Consider the following 15,309-nt stretch of genomic DNA (forward strand, 5'->3'; position numbering starts at 1 on the left):
TCATAACTAAAATCTTTAGAGAGAGCCTGGCATAGCTAGCAGTGGGGGGGAGGGGACGAAGAAATCTAAATGACATTTGGGGAATTAATTTCTTTTTTATATTTTATGTATTTATTAATGAGAGGGACAGTAGCTGAGGGAAAGAGTCAGATATCACTCTGATACATGTGCTACCAGGGATTGAATTCATGCTTGAGAGTCCAGCACCTTATTCATTGAGCCACCTCCCAGACCACTGGGGAATTAATTTCAGTATGATACCTCAGTAGCTAAAAGACAGTGGCCCAGGAGGTGGTGCAGCAGTGGAGTACAGGACTTGCAATGTAAGGCCCCAAATTTGATCCTTGGCACTACATATACCAAAGCACAGTCCCCCACTACATTGAAGGAAGCTTCAGTACTGTGGTCTCTTTCACTCTTGCTGCCTCTTTGTCTCTAATTAAAATAATAATAATACATGGATGGGCCCAGACAGTGGCACACTCAGTTGAGCATACATGTTAATGCACAAGGACCCAGGTTCAAGTTCCTGGCCCCACCTACATGGGGGATGCTTTATGAGGAGCAATACAATGCTGCAGGTGTCTCTCTGTCTCTCCTCTCTCACTCTATGCTCTCAATTTTTCTGTCTTATCAAAAAGCAAAACAACAAAAACACTGGGAGAGGTAGATTCATTGTGCAGACACCCAGCCCCAATAATGACTGGTGACAGTTAAAAATAAACAAGTAAACAAGTAAGTAAATAATACACACAGGACTGGGGATATAGCAGAATGGCTATATAAAAAGACTCTCATGCCTGAGGCTCTCAGGTCCTAAATTCAACCCTCAGTACCACCATAAACCAGAGTTTAGAAGTGCTCTGGTGGGTGGGGGTATAGCATAATGGTTATGCAAAGAGACTTTCATGCCTGAGGCTCTCAAGTCCCAGGTTCAGTCTCCCACACTGCCATAAACCAGAGCTGAGGAGTGCTCTGGTCAAAAAACAAAAAAAAGAAAAAGAAAAGAAAAAAGTGCTCTGGTAAAAATAAACACACACACACACACATATACACACACATACACACACACACAAACATACACACACACACACACACACACGAGATGCCACAGAGCGTAATAATTTCAAAATTACACAAAACCAACAACATTCTATACTTTAAGGGCATGTGTCCACTAAAAGCCAGGAGCCAGGATCACAATTGGGCAATGTATACCCCAGGCCGTGGGGAGGCAGTAGAGGGCAGTTAGTAAGAGTCAAAGTTGGGGATGAGTATTGGCTGCAAACCAAGAGCATGTGCAATATCCCTTAAGCCTCAGTTTCCTCCTCTGGGAAACAGGGATAATCACAGTCCCTCATGGTTCAAATTACAGGGATTAGCATTAGCCATGGCTATAGAAATGAACCAGCCCAGAGGAAAACTGTTACTATTATTAAACCTCACAGATGTACAGTTGCTTTGACCTAGCAGTTCCATTTCTAGTAGACTTTTCAAAGGAATGAATTAGCGTTGTGCACAAATATTTAGTGACTTGGATCCTTTCAAAGGAAATGATTTATAATAACAAAAATATTTATCACAGTTGAGATGTTCCATGGGAAAGAGTGGTTCAACAAATTTGAGTTCATTGGTAGCGTGGCACCTTGGCATCCATTAAAAAAGGAATGTTCCTGAAGGATGCTTAGCGCTGTGAAAAGATACTGGTGATATTTATAATCTTGCTTTTTTAAAGATGTAAATTACTTATTGAGAAAGAGAAATGGAGAGTGAAAGTCACCGCAACACTAATGCCATTGTATTTTCAGTGGAGCCCAGGTCAGGTGCATGGCAAGGCATGTGCCCTACTTGGGGAACTATTTTCCAATCTTCATGCGATACTCTTACTAAATGTGTATTTCCCACACTGTTAAAAATAAACCATGAGGGGTAGATAGTATAAAGGTTATGCAAAGAGACTCTTGTGCCTGAGACTCCAAATACCCAGGTTCAATACCCCATGCCACCATAAGCCAGAGCTGAGCTCTGGTTAAAAAAAAAAAAAAAAAGGAGGACAGGCAAAATAGTTCATTTGCGTAGTGTGCTGCCTTGCCATGTACACAAGTTCAAGCCTAACTCTACCACACTGAAGGAAACGTAGGTGCTGTGATCTTTTTCACTCTCTCTGCCTCTGCTCTATCATATAAACAAACAAATAAATAAATAAATGCAGGTAAATATACGAAGGAAACTCATCACACGGTTGTTCATTCATTCACTTGTGCAGAAATCAAATGCCCACTATATGCTATAGACTGTGCTGGGACAGAGGGAGCACACTAAATAATTAAGAGGATTTCTGAGGAGATGGTATTAAGACTCATCTAACCACTTCATATTTACTGAGTTGTCTGGCACAGTGAATAAAATGTTGGACTCTCAGGCACAAGGTCCCCTAGTTCAATCCTCAGCAGGGAACGCATCAGAGTGATATATATTTTTAAAAAAACCATTTAAAACATCAAAAAGGACAACAGCAACAAATGCTGGAGAGGCTGTGGGGACAGAGGAACCCTTTTGCATTGCTGGTGGGAACGTAAATTGGTCCAGCCTCTGTGGAGAGCAGTCTGGAAAACTCTCACAAGGCTAGACATGGACCTTCCATATGATCCAGTAATTCTTCTCCTGGGGTTATACCCCAAGGGTTCCATAACATCCAACCAAAAAGAGGTGTGTATTCCTATGTTCATAGCAGCACAATTCATGATAGCTAAAACCTGGAAGCAACCCAGGTGCCCAACAACAGAGGAGTGGCTGAGAAAGCTGTGGTATATATACACAATGGAATACTATACAGCTATCAAGAGCAATGAACCCACCTTCTCTGACCCATCTTGGACAGAGCTAGAAGGAATTATGTTAAGTGAGCTAAGTCAGAAAGATAAAGATGAGTATGGAATGATCCCACTCATCAACAGACGTTGAGAAAGAAGATCTGAAAGGGAAACTAAAAGCAGGATCTGACTAAATTGAAATTAGGGCACCAAAGTAAAAACCCTGTGATGATGGGTAGACATGCGGCTTCCTGGGCCGGTGGGGGGTGGGAGTGGGTGGGTGGGATGGGACACAGTCTTTTGGTGGTGGGAATGGTGTTTATGTACACTCCTAGTAAAGTGTAGTCATATAAATAACTAGTTAATTAATATGAGAGGGGGAAAATTAATTGTATGTCTCTAAGTTTTTAAAACACAGACTGAGTCTTCTTAATATAGAGACTGTGTATTTGATATGCGGACTCTCTCAGCCTAGACCAAGTAGATCAGAGGCAACCAGTGGCATAGCTATTTACAAGATCCTGGGTACCATAACATTAACTATCCATTGTCTTTTTGAACCCTAAGACAGAAGGAACCTCACATCTCCACCATAAAGCCTATATTTCCCCCAGTCCTGGAACCTTAGGATAGGGCCCACTTTCCCACATGCCTCTCCCAATCCATATCAAATAATATTGCATCAGCCGATCGCAACCTAATCAATGCAACGATTGCCACCTCAACATGCTTCAGCTCAGACTGTGTCCAGAGACTTCAGGTGTGGAATGACAACCCTTCAGCTTCATTACTCGGGTGAGGCCTTTCCTTTCATAGCATTCTCTAATTCCATCCCAGGTGGATCACTTTCTAACAAAGTCCCCAAACCTAGAAATAGACCAGGTTCTGTGAGAGAGAGCATATGTTCACACGTATCCATAAACTAGTGCAAAATATATACCTGAAAGCAGAAGTACACTAGAGTTTGCAGTGAATACCCCCCCCCCAACACTTCCTCTCCACTATTCCAACCTTTGGGTCCATGATCGCTCAACAATTTGTTTGGCTTTGTATGTTAACTCTCTTTTCAGCCACCAGGTTCCAGATGCCATCAGGATGCTGGCCAGGCTTCCCTGGACTGAAGACCCCACCAATGTGTCCTGGAGCTCAGCTTCCCCAGAGACCCACCCTACTAGGGAAAGAGAGAGGCAGACTGGGAGTATGGACCGACCAGTCAACGTCTGTGTTCAGCGGGGAAGCAATTACAGAAGCCAGACCTTCCACCTTCTGCAACCCACAACGACCCTGGGTCCTTGCTCCCAGAGGGCTAGAGAATGGGAAAGCTATCAGGGGAGGGGAGGAGATATGGAGATTGGGTGGTGGGAATTGTGTGGAGTTGTGCCCCTCCTACCCTATGGTTTTGTTAGTTTATCCTTTCTTAAATAAAAAATAAATTAAAAAAACATTTACTGAGTATCTACATGTGAATAATGCCCGGGCACAGGACACGCAAAGTGAAACAGAACAAACCCAAATTAATGTTGTGAAGCTGACATTCTTGCAGGGGAGACAATCCAAGGCCAGTAAGTACAATTAGCTCATTAGCTAATAATCAGAAGTTAGAAGGTGGATAGAAACAAAAGGAAATAAGAAAAGCTGACAACGGGTTTTTAGTAGCGTGTGAGAGGAATATTTGCTACTTGAGTTATCACTTTCAACAAAGCGTAGCAATTGGGTAAGACTCTGAAGGATCAGAGGAAGGGAGTTGGGAGGCTCTGGAGAAAGAATCTAGAGCAATGAACGCAAAGACCTTGAAATGATATTTTTCCTGGAAGATCTAGTTGACTGTGAAGTTCAACTGAGTGAAATCAGACAAGCGGGTATACGAGTTCAGTTTATGGGGTTACTGTGGTAGTATTTTCCAAGTTAATTTTATTTTATTTTTAACTAGAGCAGTGCTCAGCTCTGGCTTATGGTGGTGCTGGGGAATGAGCCTGGTACTTTGGAGCCTCAGGCATGAGTCTTTTTGCATAAGCATTAATGCTAGCTCCCCTGCCCTAGACAAGAATTTACTTATTACCAGAGCACTGCTCAGCTCTGGTTTATGGTAGTGCTGGAGATTTAACCTGGGGCCTCGGAACCTCTGGCATGGAAGTTTTTGCATAATCAATAGGCTATCTCCCAGGTTTTATGCAACTGACAGCGAATATGCAGGCACACAACACGAGCAAAGCATTTGGTCAGGTGTCCCGAGCATAGTGTGAGCTTAAGCATAGTTGTTACCCATTACAACCTTCCACCTTCTAACTCTCTTTGGGGGTGGGGAGGAGAAAGGTGAGGAGGCCAGCCAGTCAAAAGACTCAGTTTCTTCTTTTAGAACTCAAGTGGGCCAGGAGCCAGCTTCCCCCGCACTCTTTTCCAAATTTTCCAATCCCGACGTAGCATTTTCCTCTCGGAGGCCTCTGATTGGACAGCCTGAACCAATCAGAGGCTGGAGCGGGTGCAGTTTGGAGCCCAGCTCCGCCCCTGAGCCGGCCCAGCCTCCGGCCGGGTCAGCCCCGTTGCTATGGGGACTGGTGGGCGGCGAGGGGGGGAAAGCCCCGGATGTTCGTTGGGGATTCAACATGGCGGCGGTAGTGGCCGCGGTGGCGGCGGCGATAGAGAGCTGAGAGTGGCGCGGGGGCGCCGAGTTCCCGGCCCAGCAGCTCGGCAGTGAGCGATTGCGGCGCCAAGCCGGTAAGATACGCGCCGAGCCGGTAGGAGACTGGGGTGGCGGGAGCGATGGTGGAGGGGGAGAACGTGTATGCAAGTAGGGGGGCGGGGCTGCTGGGGGTCAAAGTTCATTCGTCGAGGGTAGGGTCGTGTCCAGGGGTCGGGGATCAAAATGGGGGGGTCGTGGGTGTGCCGGAGGTCAGAGGTCAAGTTAGCGTAGGGGGCGTGGCGAAGGGGCGCGGCGGGATGGAAATTTGAAATGGGGGTTGCGCTCCTGTGGGGTAGCGGCTTGTGTCTGGAAAGTGGGGGGACAGTGAATAACTTGGGGGGGCGCCCACGCCAATCCAGGGTCGCAGCCCGGGGGCGGAGGGTTGGAGGTTAAATGTGGCCGCCAGCGGAGCGCGTGAATGAGATCGGGGTTGCAGGCGGCATCTTTTATGGGACCTGGGGCACGTCGTGGCCGGGGGGGGTCAAAGGTCAGGATTCCAGGATCATCGTGATGCGGTTCCCGAGTGTTAAAAGTTAAAAAAAATCCTGGTCGGATCAATTGCTGGGGAGGAGGGACAGGGACCTCTAAGAGCGAGCTTCAAGGTGTTTCCTGGTGGGAGAGAGGGGGCCTCCCCTCCCCCCACACACACCCTACAAATAGTGGGGAAAAAGTCGCCAACATTCATAAATCACTTACTACATTCCAGCTCCAGCCTCTGGATGCTTTACATTTATTTCTTTATTTGATTCTGACTTACAACTTTTTCTGGGTTGTGTGCTGTTCCAAGAAGATTTACCCAAGTCTACCAAATGAATCAGTTGTGGGGCTGGGATTCAAACTCTAGAGTTTGGGGGCCCAGAATCCTGCTGTGCTCTGCAGGGCAGTCGAAAGGCTGGGTTAATATTTCACGAGGGCTGACCGACGCTGAGAGCTGGACTCGACTTCATGATCCTGTGAAGGTGGGTGGGCACTGGGTGGACACCACACACACACACACTTTACCAACCAAAAAAGAGGGCTTCTGCGGTGTGGGTGAGGCAGATTGGAAAGAGGATCTGAGTGAGTCCAGATCTCCTGCCTCCAGATGGTGGAAGGTCCAGTTCCTGGAAGCAGGGGGCTGGGCAAGGCTGCGCCACTCCCTGGGCAGGAATGGATTGTTCTGTTTGGCCTCTGTGGGAGGGTGTGAGCTGGGAGGAGAGAGTCTCAGGGGTGTTTGCAGGTGGCCCAGAATCCCATTGAGTCCGACTGGCTTCAGGCTGGGGAGGGTGTCTTTGGGTGGCACTCATTTCAAAGTGGAACGTTTTGGGTTCTTAAAAACACCAAGCTCTCACTGGGGTCCTCATTTTGCTCCTATTTCTTTTCCTACCTCTCTCCTTGCCCCTGCCTTTATCTTCCCACTCGGGGCCTGTGGGCTGCCTGACTCTGCATGCTTACACACCTCCCCTGCAGGTCTTTGACCTTCCTGCGGCCTCTGCCTGGAATCCTTTCCCCACCCTGCTCCTCTCACTGGCTGCCTCGCCCAGGACCACCCTGACTGGCAGCCACTCTTATCTCGTCTTGTTGCTTTCTCCCTAGCCCTTGGTTCTATCCTCACCTTTTTCATCAGGCTCCAGCTTGCTCTCCCCACTGCCACCACCACCCCCCAGAAGGTGGACCTCATGTGGGCAGGGATTTCTCCAGGTCTTTGTTTGTTTTAATGAGAGATAGAGAAAGACCAGAGCAGGCTCGCCTCTGGTTTATGGTGGTATTGAATTTAGGACTTCAGAGCCTCAGGCATGAGAGTCATTTTGCAGAACCATTATGCTGTTTCCTCAGCTCACCTCTTGGTCTTTCCTTCCTGATTCCCTGTGTGAATAATCTCTGACCTACAGAGGGTGCTGGCTTGTTAGTGGGTGAATGTTGGACACTGTGTCAATGAGACACAAGTGGCTGCCAGTCTCCGAGGGCTCCCTGGATCCCATGTGGGGGGCAGACTGCAGTCAGATGCCCAGCCAGTGATACCTGGCTGAATCTCCACCTTTAGTGAGGTAGCCCATGAAGAGTAGCCATATCCTGTGTCCCTGGGAGAGTCCCTGCCAAGCTCTGTAGAGTCTGTAGGATGGCATGGGGAAGGGACATTCTGGGCAGAAGGAATGGTATGAGTGCAGATTTGGGGGGGCTGTAGGTGCCGTGGGGCCCAGGAAGGCTAGTATGAGGCCCCTGCTGTGCTCAGGAGGGGCATTGGGGTAGAGGCTGGGAGAAGTGTGGAGCTTCAATGTAATTCTGGAGCAAAGACACCTGACTTACAGCCACCACTCACAGGCTGTGTGGCCTTGGACAAGTTGCTTAGCTTTTTTGGATTTGGTTTCCTCCACTGTAAAATGGGAATCCCAAGTGACTCAGCAGGTGGTACAGTGGATGAAGCATTGGATTCTCAAGTAGGAGATCCCTGATTTAATCCATCCACAGCATCACAAGTGCCAGAGTGATGCTCAGATTCTCTCTCCACCTCTCTTTCTCTCTCTCTCTCTCTTTTACAGATAAATAAATCTTTAAGGGAAAAGGAAGTCTTAAGAATAAATAAATAAGAACAGGAATTGTGACAGTGGTCACCTCATAGAATTGCCAACTGTGCAGAGTGTTGAGCCTTGGCCCCTGGCCTAGCACACAGAAGATGCCGTTCTGATCCTGATACAGAGGAGAGAGGGGGTGGGGGGTTGTGCTCCAAGGCATTGGAGGGGTCTTTTTGCCTCCGACCTCCTGGATTGCTCTGCCACCTTCCCCACCCCCGCCTGCCTCTGGCAGGCTCGAGTGGGCACACTGCCAGGTAGCCCTGTGGGGCTGACCTAGCCTCGAACCCTCACTGTGCCGGTTCACTGATTATCTCGGGACTCAGCACAGATAAGGAGGGCTGGGGTTTTGGCACGGGCGACCCACATGCAATCCCTACCCCTTCACTTCACAGCAGTGGGACCTTGAACAAGTGATTTCTGATTGGTCAATTTTATTTCATATGATACATTTAAAACCAGCCAGAAGAGTAGAACTTTTCAATGTAACCAGACCCCTCATACCTCCAGTTTCTGGCCTGGAACAAGGACACTTGGTGGACACAGAGTTTCTCCCCACTGCCTGGGGCTTGGCATCCAGCATTCCTGCAGGAATTCCCCTACTTTCCCTACCCAGGAGCGAATTCACAAACAATAGCTTGAGCTACACTTTGTAGTCCTCCGGAGAGCTTTCCAAACTGTTGTCTGGGCCCACTGTGATGACACTAATGCCGGTGCCCTTGGTCCCAAGTCCTCATGGCCACAGTTCATGTAAGTGGCAGCATGGGGAATGGCCTGCCTTTTGGTTTGTTTGGTTTTGTTTTGCTCAGCATCAGACTTTGGGTAGTTCTCCCAGTGGATATGTATAGCTCGAGGCTATTTGCTCTCCCTGCTGTTGAGTGTTTCTTTTTGTGATCACAGTTGTTTTGGGTCACCATTTAGTTGCCATTGAAGCCATTTCCAGTTGGGACTTCAACAGGGCACAGTCTAGGATGTGTTTCCTTCTCTTCTGACCATGCCTTATGCCTTCACTTTTCATAGATGCTTCCACATTCCTCCCCGATTGGGAGGGCTTAAGGGTTCTCAGTGCCTCAGCAGAAAAGCCAGCTACTTCGCCATGAAATGGACCATATTATAGAAATAGTTGGGGACAAGCTTAGCAGGGGTCTGATACCCCACACCCAGAGCAGGAGGGAGACTGCAGTGGCCTGTTTGCAACCCTCAGCAGCTTGGCCCTGCTCTCCCTGGAGGGCATTTCCCAGGGCTGACCATGGGGAGGGAGAGTGAACTGACTTTCACTTCCTGAGGTAGGAGGTAATGCTTGCTACACTCTCTGGATGACCACTGTCTCAGTAGTGGCCCCCACAGCTCCGACCTTGCCTCACAGAACATAGTACAGGGAAGAGGAAGGCCTGCTCTCAGCCAGTGACAGCCCAGTACAGTCAGGCCTGGAATGAGGATGCACAAACTGGGGTCTAGGCAGGGGTAGGGAAGCACAGAGACTGCCTCAAGCAGGGGGAGTCTGAGAGATGGGAATGAGTGGGCACAGACCAGAAAGGAAGCAGAATAAAACAGACAGCAGGCTCAGAGTGCAGAAGCCCAGGGGTCTAAATGAACTTGGGCTGGCCGGGTGCCTTTGGAGGCCCATGTGACAGAGAAGGACAGAAGGTCAGGGGGGAGGAGGGGAGGGTGTGTAGCTGCACAGGGGCTGACTGGCTGGGGGACAGGGGGGCTTATAGTAGAAATCACTGGAGGCAGCATCTGGTTTCCTGTTATCAAAACTGCTTAGTCTGCTGGGGGGGGTGGATCATAGGGGCAGAGAGAGACAGGAGGGGAGGTGGCGGTGATTGCCCAAGTGGGAGAGGTTGGAGGGCATGAGGTTGACAGTGATGGTATAGTGTCCCGTGTGCTTGGCCGGGACTGTGAGTGCTTCAGCCAAGTTGGTCATTTGTTCTTCACAGTAGCCTACAAGGTAGATACAGTCACCCTCATCTTAGAGATAGGGACCCTGACATCTGAGAGATCTGCCTAGAAACACATGGCAGAGGCAAGACTTGAACTCTGGGCCATTGCTGCTTGTCTTAACTGCCCTCCAGTAATGAGGAAGTGCCTCTGACCATTCAGGACTGCTTCCTGTCTGCTGGGTTCTCAAGGGATGCTTCTTGGGGATCTGGCTAAGCTGGCTTGCTGGGCATTGGGTGCCCACCTCCTCTCCCAGGCACCTCAGAATCTTCCTCCCCTCTCTTGTCCACTGCTTCATTTCTCCTCGTCTTGCTGGCCTACAGTAAGCCAGACTTCCTGGCCAGACGCCGGCTGGGGTGTCCCCAGCAGCTGTTTCTCCCATCACCCAAGCCAGGAGGCCACAGATGCTGCCAGCAGGAAGCAGTCTCCTTCCAAGTCACGGCCAGGGAAATGGGACCCTTCCCGACCCAGGGCTGGAGCTAGTTGACCTCCAGTTGCCTTGACCCACAGGAAAGAGGTTGGAGGTGGGATGGGGAAGGCGTTGTATCCAAAGGGGAGCATTCCCAGGTCCCAGGAGAACCAGCTATGGCGGACGTTACAGAAGCCACCACTCACTGCAGCCTGTCTCCTGGAGCCCTCTGGTCCTGCCCTGACCTCCCCAGAATGTCAGGTGGTTGGCTGCCATCTTCAGGGCCAAGGCCAGCTTTCTTGGTGACACCTCCCTATATGTCCTATCCCTGTAGCTGGGGACCCCTGGGGAAGTGTCTAGGCCCCACACTTTTTGCCTATTTAATGGGGTGATGGTGAGAGGGAGAGGGAGAGGGAGATAGAGAGGGAGAGACAGACACCCACAGCACTGCTTCACCACTTGTGAAGCATCCCTCCTGCAGGTGGGGACAGGGGACGTGAATCCAAATCCTTATACATGGCAGTGTGTGTGCTCAACTGGCTGCACCACCGCGTGGCCTGTCATTTTAATTGTAAGAAGGCGCATTTTTGCTCCATCTCCTTGCAGTACCTACCCCTCCCCCACAATAACTGGAAAAATCGGTACAACTACAGAATGGGAATCGGTAACATGCAAATCTCTTTCCCACCCTGGCTGTCAGGCCTCCTTCCTGAAGCTGCCTGGGTTCTTCATTTGCTCTTCTCTTCTTTGCTTTTTAAGATTTATTTAGGGCTGAAGAGGCAGCAGTTCACGAGGTAGGGTGGGTCCAATGTCATGTAACCACTGAGGTTTGAGCCCCAGCACCACATGGGAGGAGGTTGGGCACTAGAGGAAGTTTGGGTTCCTGTACTGTCTCTCCCTCTCTTTTTGTCTCTTTATCTGAATAAAAAGTAGCCTGGGGGGTCGGGCGGTAGCGCAGTGGGATAAGCACAGGTGGTGCAAAGAGCAAAGACTGGTGTAAGGATCCTGGTTCGAGCCCCCGGCTCCCCACGTGCTGGGGAGTCCCTTCACAAGCGGTGAAGCAGGTCTGCAGGTGTCTCTCTTTCTCTCCCCCTCTGTCTTCCCCTCCGCTCTCCATTTCTCACTGTCCTATCCAACAATGACATCAATAACAACAATAATAACCACAACAACGGTAAAAAATAACAAGGGCAACAAAAGGGGGGAAAAAGTAGCCTGATGCCATAACATGAGAGAGAGAGAGAGAGAGACAGACCAGAGCACTCCTCAGATCTGGCCTATGGCAGTGCCTGCATTGAATCTCAGATCTCTGAGCCTCAGGCATGCAGGCCTTATGCTATAATACTGAGAAGGCTAATACTTTTTCTTTCTGGAGCGATCTGCTCCCCCAATGGTCTCCCTGCCTTTGTTTTCACTCAGATGAATGGAGCAGACTTCCCCTGTTTGTATTCGGCCCTCTGGCCCCTGGGTTGCATGTGGAGTGAGTGCCTCATGGGTTCTTTGTAGCACAGCAGCCCTGGGTGCATCTCTGGAGCGGGGGCTCAGGGCTGCACCCCCTTTGCTCTGCCGTGAATGTTCCTCCTGCCCAAGAGCTTGTGCCTGCTTTGAGTCCAGGGCTTCCCTCATGCTTGGTGGGTAGATGGCTGCTATGAGATGCTCTGACCATTGGCAGCCAGCAAGCAAGGTGCCAGTGGTTCCTGAGGCTCTGTTTTGACTAAGAGAAGCAGCCTCTGGGTTTCCAGTGTTGGGAACTCCCTATGATGGTTTGACTTTGCCTTTTATCAGAAGTTTCGAGGAAAGGGAGCCTGGAGGACCCCAGTAGTAGGCTCATTTGTGGGGGTGGTGAGAGGACCATGGGTATCTAGTGCTATCCACCTGTTAAAGAACTCCCTTTAGCATATGTGTGGAAACCCACAGCAAACAAGTGGTGGATCCAGGACTCGAAGCCAGGCCTCCCTGCCTCCAATCCAGGGCTCTTACCTGTCCAGTCACAGTGGGGCATGAGGGCATGAGCTCTGGAGCCTGCTTTGCCACCACTGGCTAGCTGTGGGACCCCAGACAGGTCACCTCACCTCCCTTGCTGCCTTTACCTGTAAAATGGGGTGACAGCGGTTCCTTCTTGTGGGATGGTTGAGAGGATAAGCGTGTATAGATAACGTGTTTATGCAAGATACATACATACATACATACATACATACATACATACATATATTCTGAGGATACACGTGCATGGATATACGTGAATAGGAAATATGCAGTGAGTACTCAGACTTGGTAGCTAGGGCTGCTTTAGTCCTCCCAGCAGCCCGGTGGGAGGTGTTACTCCTTTTAACTGAGGAGGGAATTGAGAGGCTGGGCGACTAGCCTGGGGTCACACACAGCTAGCAGGGCTGGTATTTGGGCCCAGGTGGCACTGCCAAGGTCCTGACCATTGTGAGACGCAGCCTCTGCCACCACCTCACCCCACCCCCAGTGGAAGCCCCAGCGCTGTCCAACTTCCCCACCCAGGGTGTCCTTATCCCAGGCAGGCTGCAGCAAAGCTTGGGGGGCGGGGGAGCACCTTGACAGGTGGGCGACACTAGGCAGAGTTCCCTCACCAGAGCCTCCCCACCCCGTCCCCTGCCCGACCCTGGATCTCCTGATAAAGCTGCTTTGTGTGCGGGTTTCCGGCCAGTCCCCTGGCCGGTTTCAGCCACGCCCACACGCCAGGAAACCGCCTGACCTTCCCCTCCGCTCCCCTCCCCTCCCCTCCCCTCCTGCTCTGGGACCTTGCTGGGAATGAGGAAAAGTGGGGCGTTGCAGGAGGCCGTCCCCCACCCCCACCTTTGCCGCGGCCCCCTCTCCTTTAGACCCTCTCCTCTGCTGCCCAGGCCCTCCCCACCTGTCTCCAGAGCTTTCAGCCCTCAACTGCAGTGTGAATGTGGATGTCTGTAATTCAGCCTCCCCTTTTCCTTTTTCTTTTTTTCTTAAACACCCATTGGTTTTCTTAGACGTTTTTTGATATTTTTATTTTATTTATTTTGGATAGAAACACTGAGTACTTGAGAGGGAAGGAGGAAGAGGGACACCTGCAGCACTGTTTCACCATACACACACACACACACACACACACACACACAAGGAAGAAATTGGGGCCTTGAACTCACATCCACACGTTGGTTGCATGTGCACTCTACCAGGAACACCAGCTCCTGGCTCCTTACCTTATTTGTTTATTTATTTGTTCCTAGTCTTCACTCCCAGCCTACTTTTTTTCAGATAGACAGGAGAGAGGGAGAGACACCATAGCACCAAAACTTCCTGCCGTTTTTTGGGTGCCGTGTTTGGCAGAGTGGGTGCACTGTCCAGGTGAGCCATCTTTGAAACCATCAAAGATCATGCTACAGAGAAGTGCATGAGGTACACATTGTTCAATAGGCAAAAAAAAAAAAAAAAAAAAACCACTTCACCACCACTCTGTGAAGACAGAGAATGGGGGCTGTGGGCGGTGGCGCACCTGGCTAGGTGCACACAGTACCAAGTGTAAGGATCCAGGTTCAAGCCCCCAGCTCCCCACCTGCACAGTTGTTGAAGCAGGTCTGCAGGTGTCTTATCTTTCTCTCTTCCTCTCCTCTCTTAATTTCTCTCTGTCCTATCCAATAAAATAAAATAAGTGGCTGCCAGGAGCAGTGGATTTGTAGTGCGGGCACTGAGCCCCAGCAATAACCCTGTAGGCAAAAAGCAAACAAACCAAAAAAAAACCACCCCCCACCCCGAGGGGGGAGCCCCAGCACACACTTGATTACTCTCCTGACCCTAAGGGGCTCCATGGCTTCACCAAGTGTGGGTTCCTGACTTAGAGAGGACCGCCTTGCTTGCTCTTGAACTCCAAGTGAATGGATCCTCTGCCATATCTTTTTAAAAAATATTTAATTAATTTATTGGATAGAGGCAGACATTGAGAGGGGAGGAGAAGACAGTGAGAGAAAGAGAGACACCTGCAGACCTGATTTACTGCTAGTGAAGTGTCCTCCTGCGTCTTGGGAGCAGGGATTTGAACCCAGTAAAGTGTGAGCTCAACCAGCTGCACCATCACCTAGTCCCTAACTTGTATCTTCTTGTGTATGTCTTGGCACCTTTCCCCCTTCACCGGTGGGCTGTCCAGTGGCCTAGTGGCGCTGAGTTGCATATACAGCCATACTTGATGCCACTGGTGACTATATATATATATTTTTTTTTTTTTTCCCTTTCTTTTGATAGAGACAGAGAGAAGTGAGATAACAGCAGCACTGCTCCGCATCTCTCATGAAACTCCCCCCCTTGCAGATGGGGACCAGGGGCTTGAACCCATGTCCTCACAAATGGTAATTGTGGTGTGCTCTCTGCTGGGAGCACTACCATACAGCGCCCCCTACTTTTTTTTTTTTAATATCTATTTATTTAACAACAAAGTTAAATAAGTGATTGTCCCGCAGGTAGAGTACAGGACTTGTGTGCCTGAAGTCCCGACTTTAATCCCCAGCACTGTGTATGCTGGGATACAGCCCTGGTATCTCTGTGTCATAAAATAGTGACTGAATCTTTACAGAGCAGATTTATTGGGCCTGCAAGATAGCTCACCTGGGGGAGGACAGTGGGTGGTAGCTCACTTGGCTGAGTGCACTCGCAGACCTTTGTAAGGACCAGGGTTTGAGCCCCCACTCTCTTTCAGCAGCAGGGAAACATCATGAGCAGTAAAGTAGGCCTGCAGGTCTTTCTGTCTTTCTCCCCTTGCCTCTCAATTTCTCTTTATTCTATCTATTAAAAAAGAAAAGGGGAAAAAGGCCATCAAGAGTGGTGTATCTGTGGTGCCAGCACCAAGCCCCCAGCAATAACCCTGTTGGCAATAAAAAGAAAAAAAGGAAAGAAAGAAAGGAAAAGAAAGCTCGCCTGGTTAGG

At 49.7% G+C, this 15,309-nt stretch overlaps 1 protein-coding gene across 2 annotated transcripts in view; it reads left to right on the forward strand.

Annotated features, from left to right (window-relative positions):
- The first annotated feature begins 5,381 nt into the window (after window positions 1–5,381).
- PAK4 (p21 (RAC1) activated kinase 4) overlaps window positions 5,382–15,309 on the forward strand; it is a 49,692-nt gene continuing 39,764 nt past the window's right edge. For both annotated transcript variants that reach the window (XM_016188517.2, XM_060185889.1), the window contains exon 1: window positions 5,382–5,528. The gene's annotated coding sequence lies outside the window, so the exon portion shown is untranslated. The remainder of the gene's footprint in view (window positions 5,529–15,309) is intronic.

The sequence above is a fragment of the Erinaceus europaeus genome, chromosome 2, assembly GCF_950295315.1.
Source record: "Erinaceus europaeus chromosome 2, mEriEur2.1, whole genome shotgun sequence".
NCBI lineage: Eukaryota > Metazoa > Chordata > Mammalia > Eulipotyphla > Erinaceidae > Erinaceus > Erinaceus europaeus.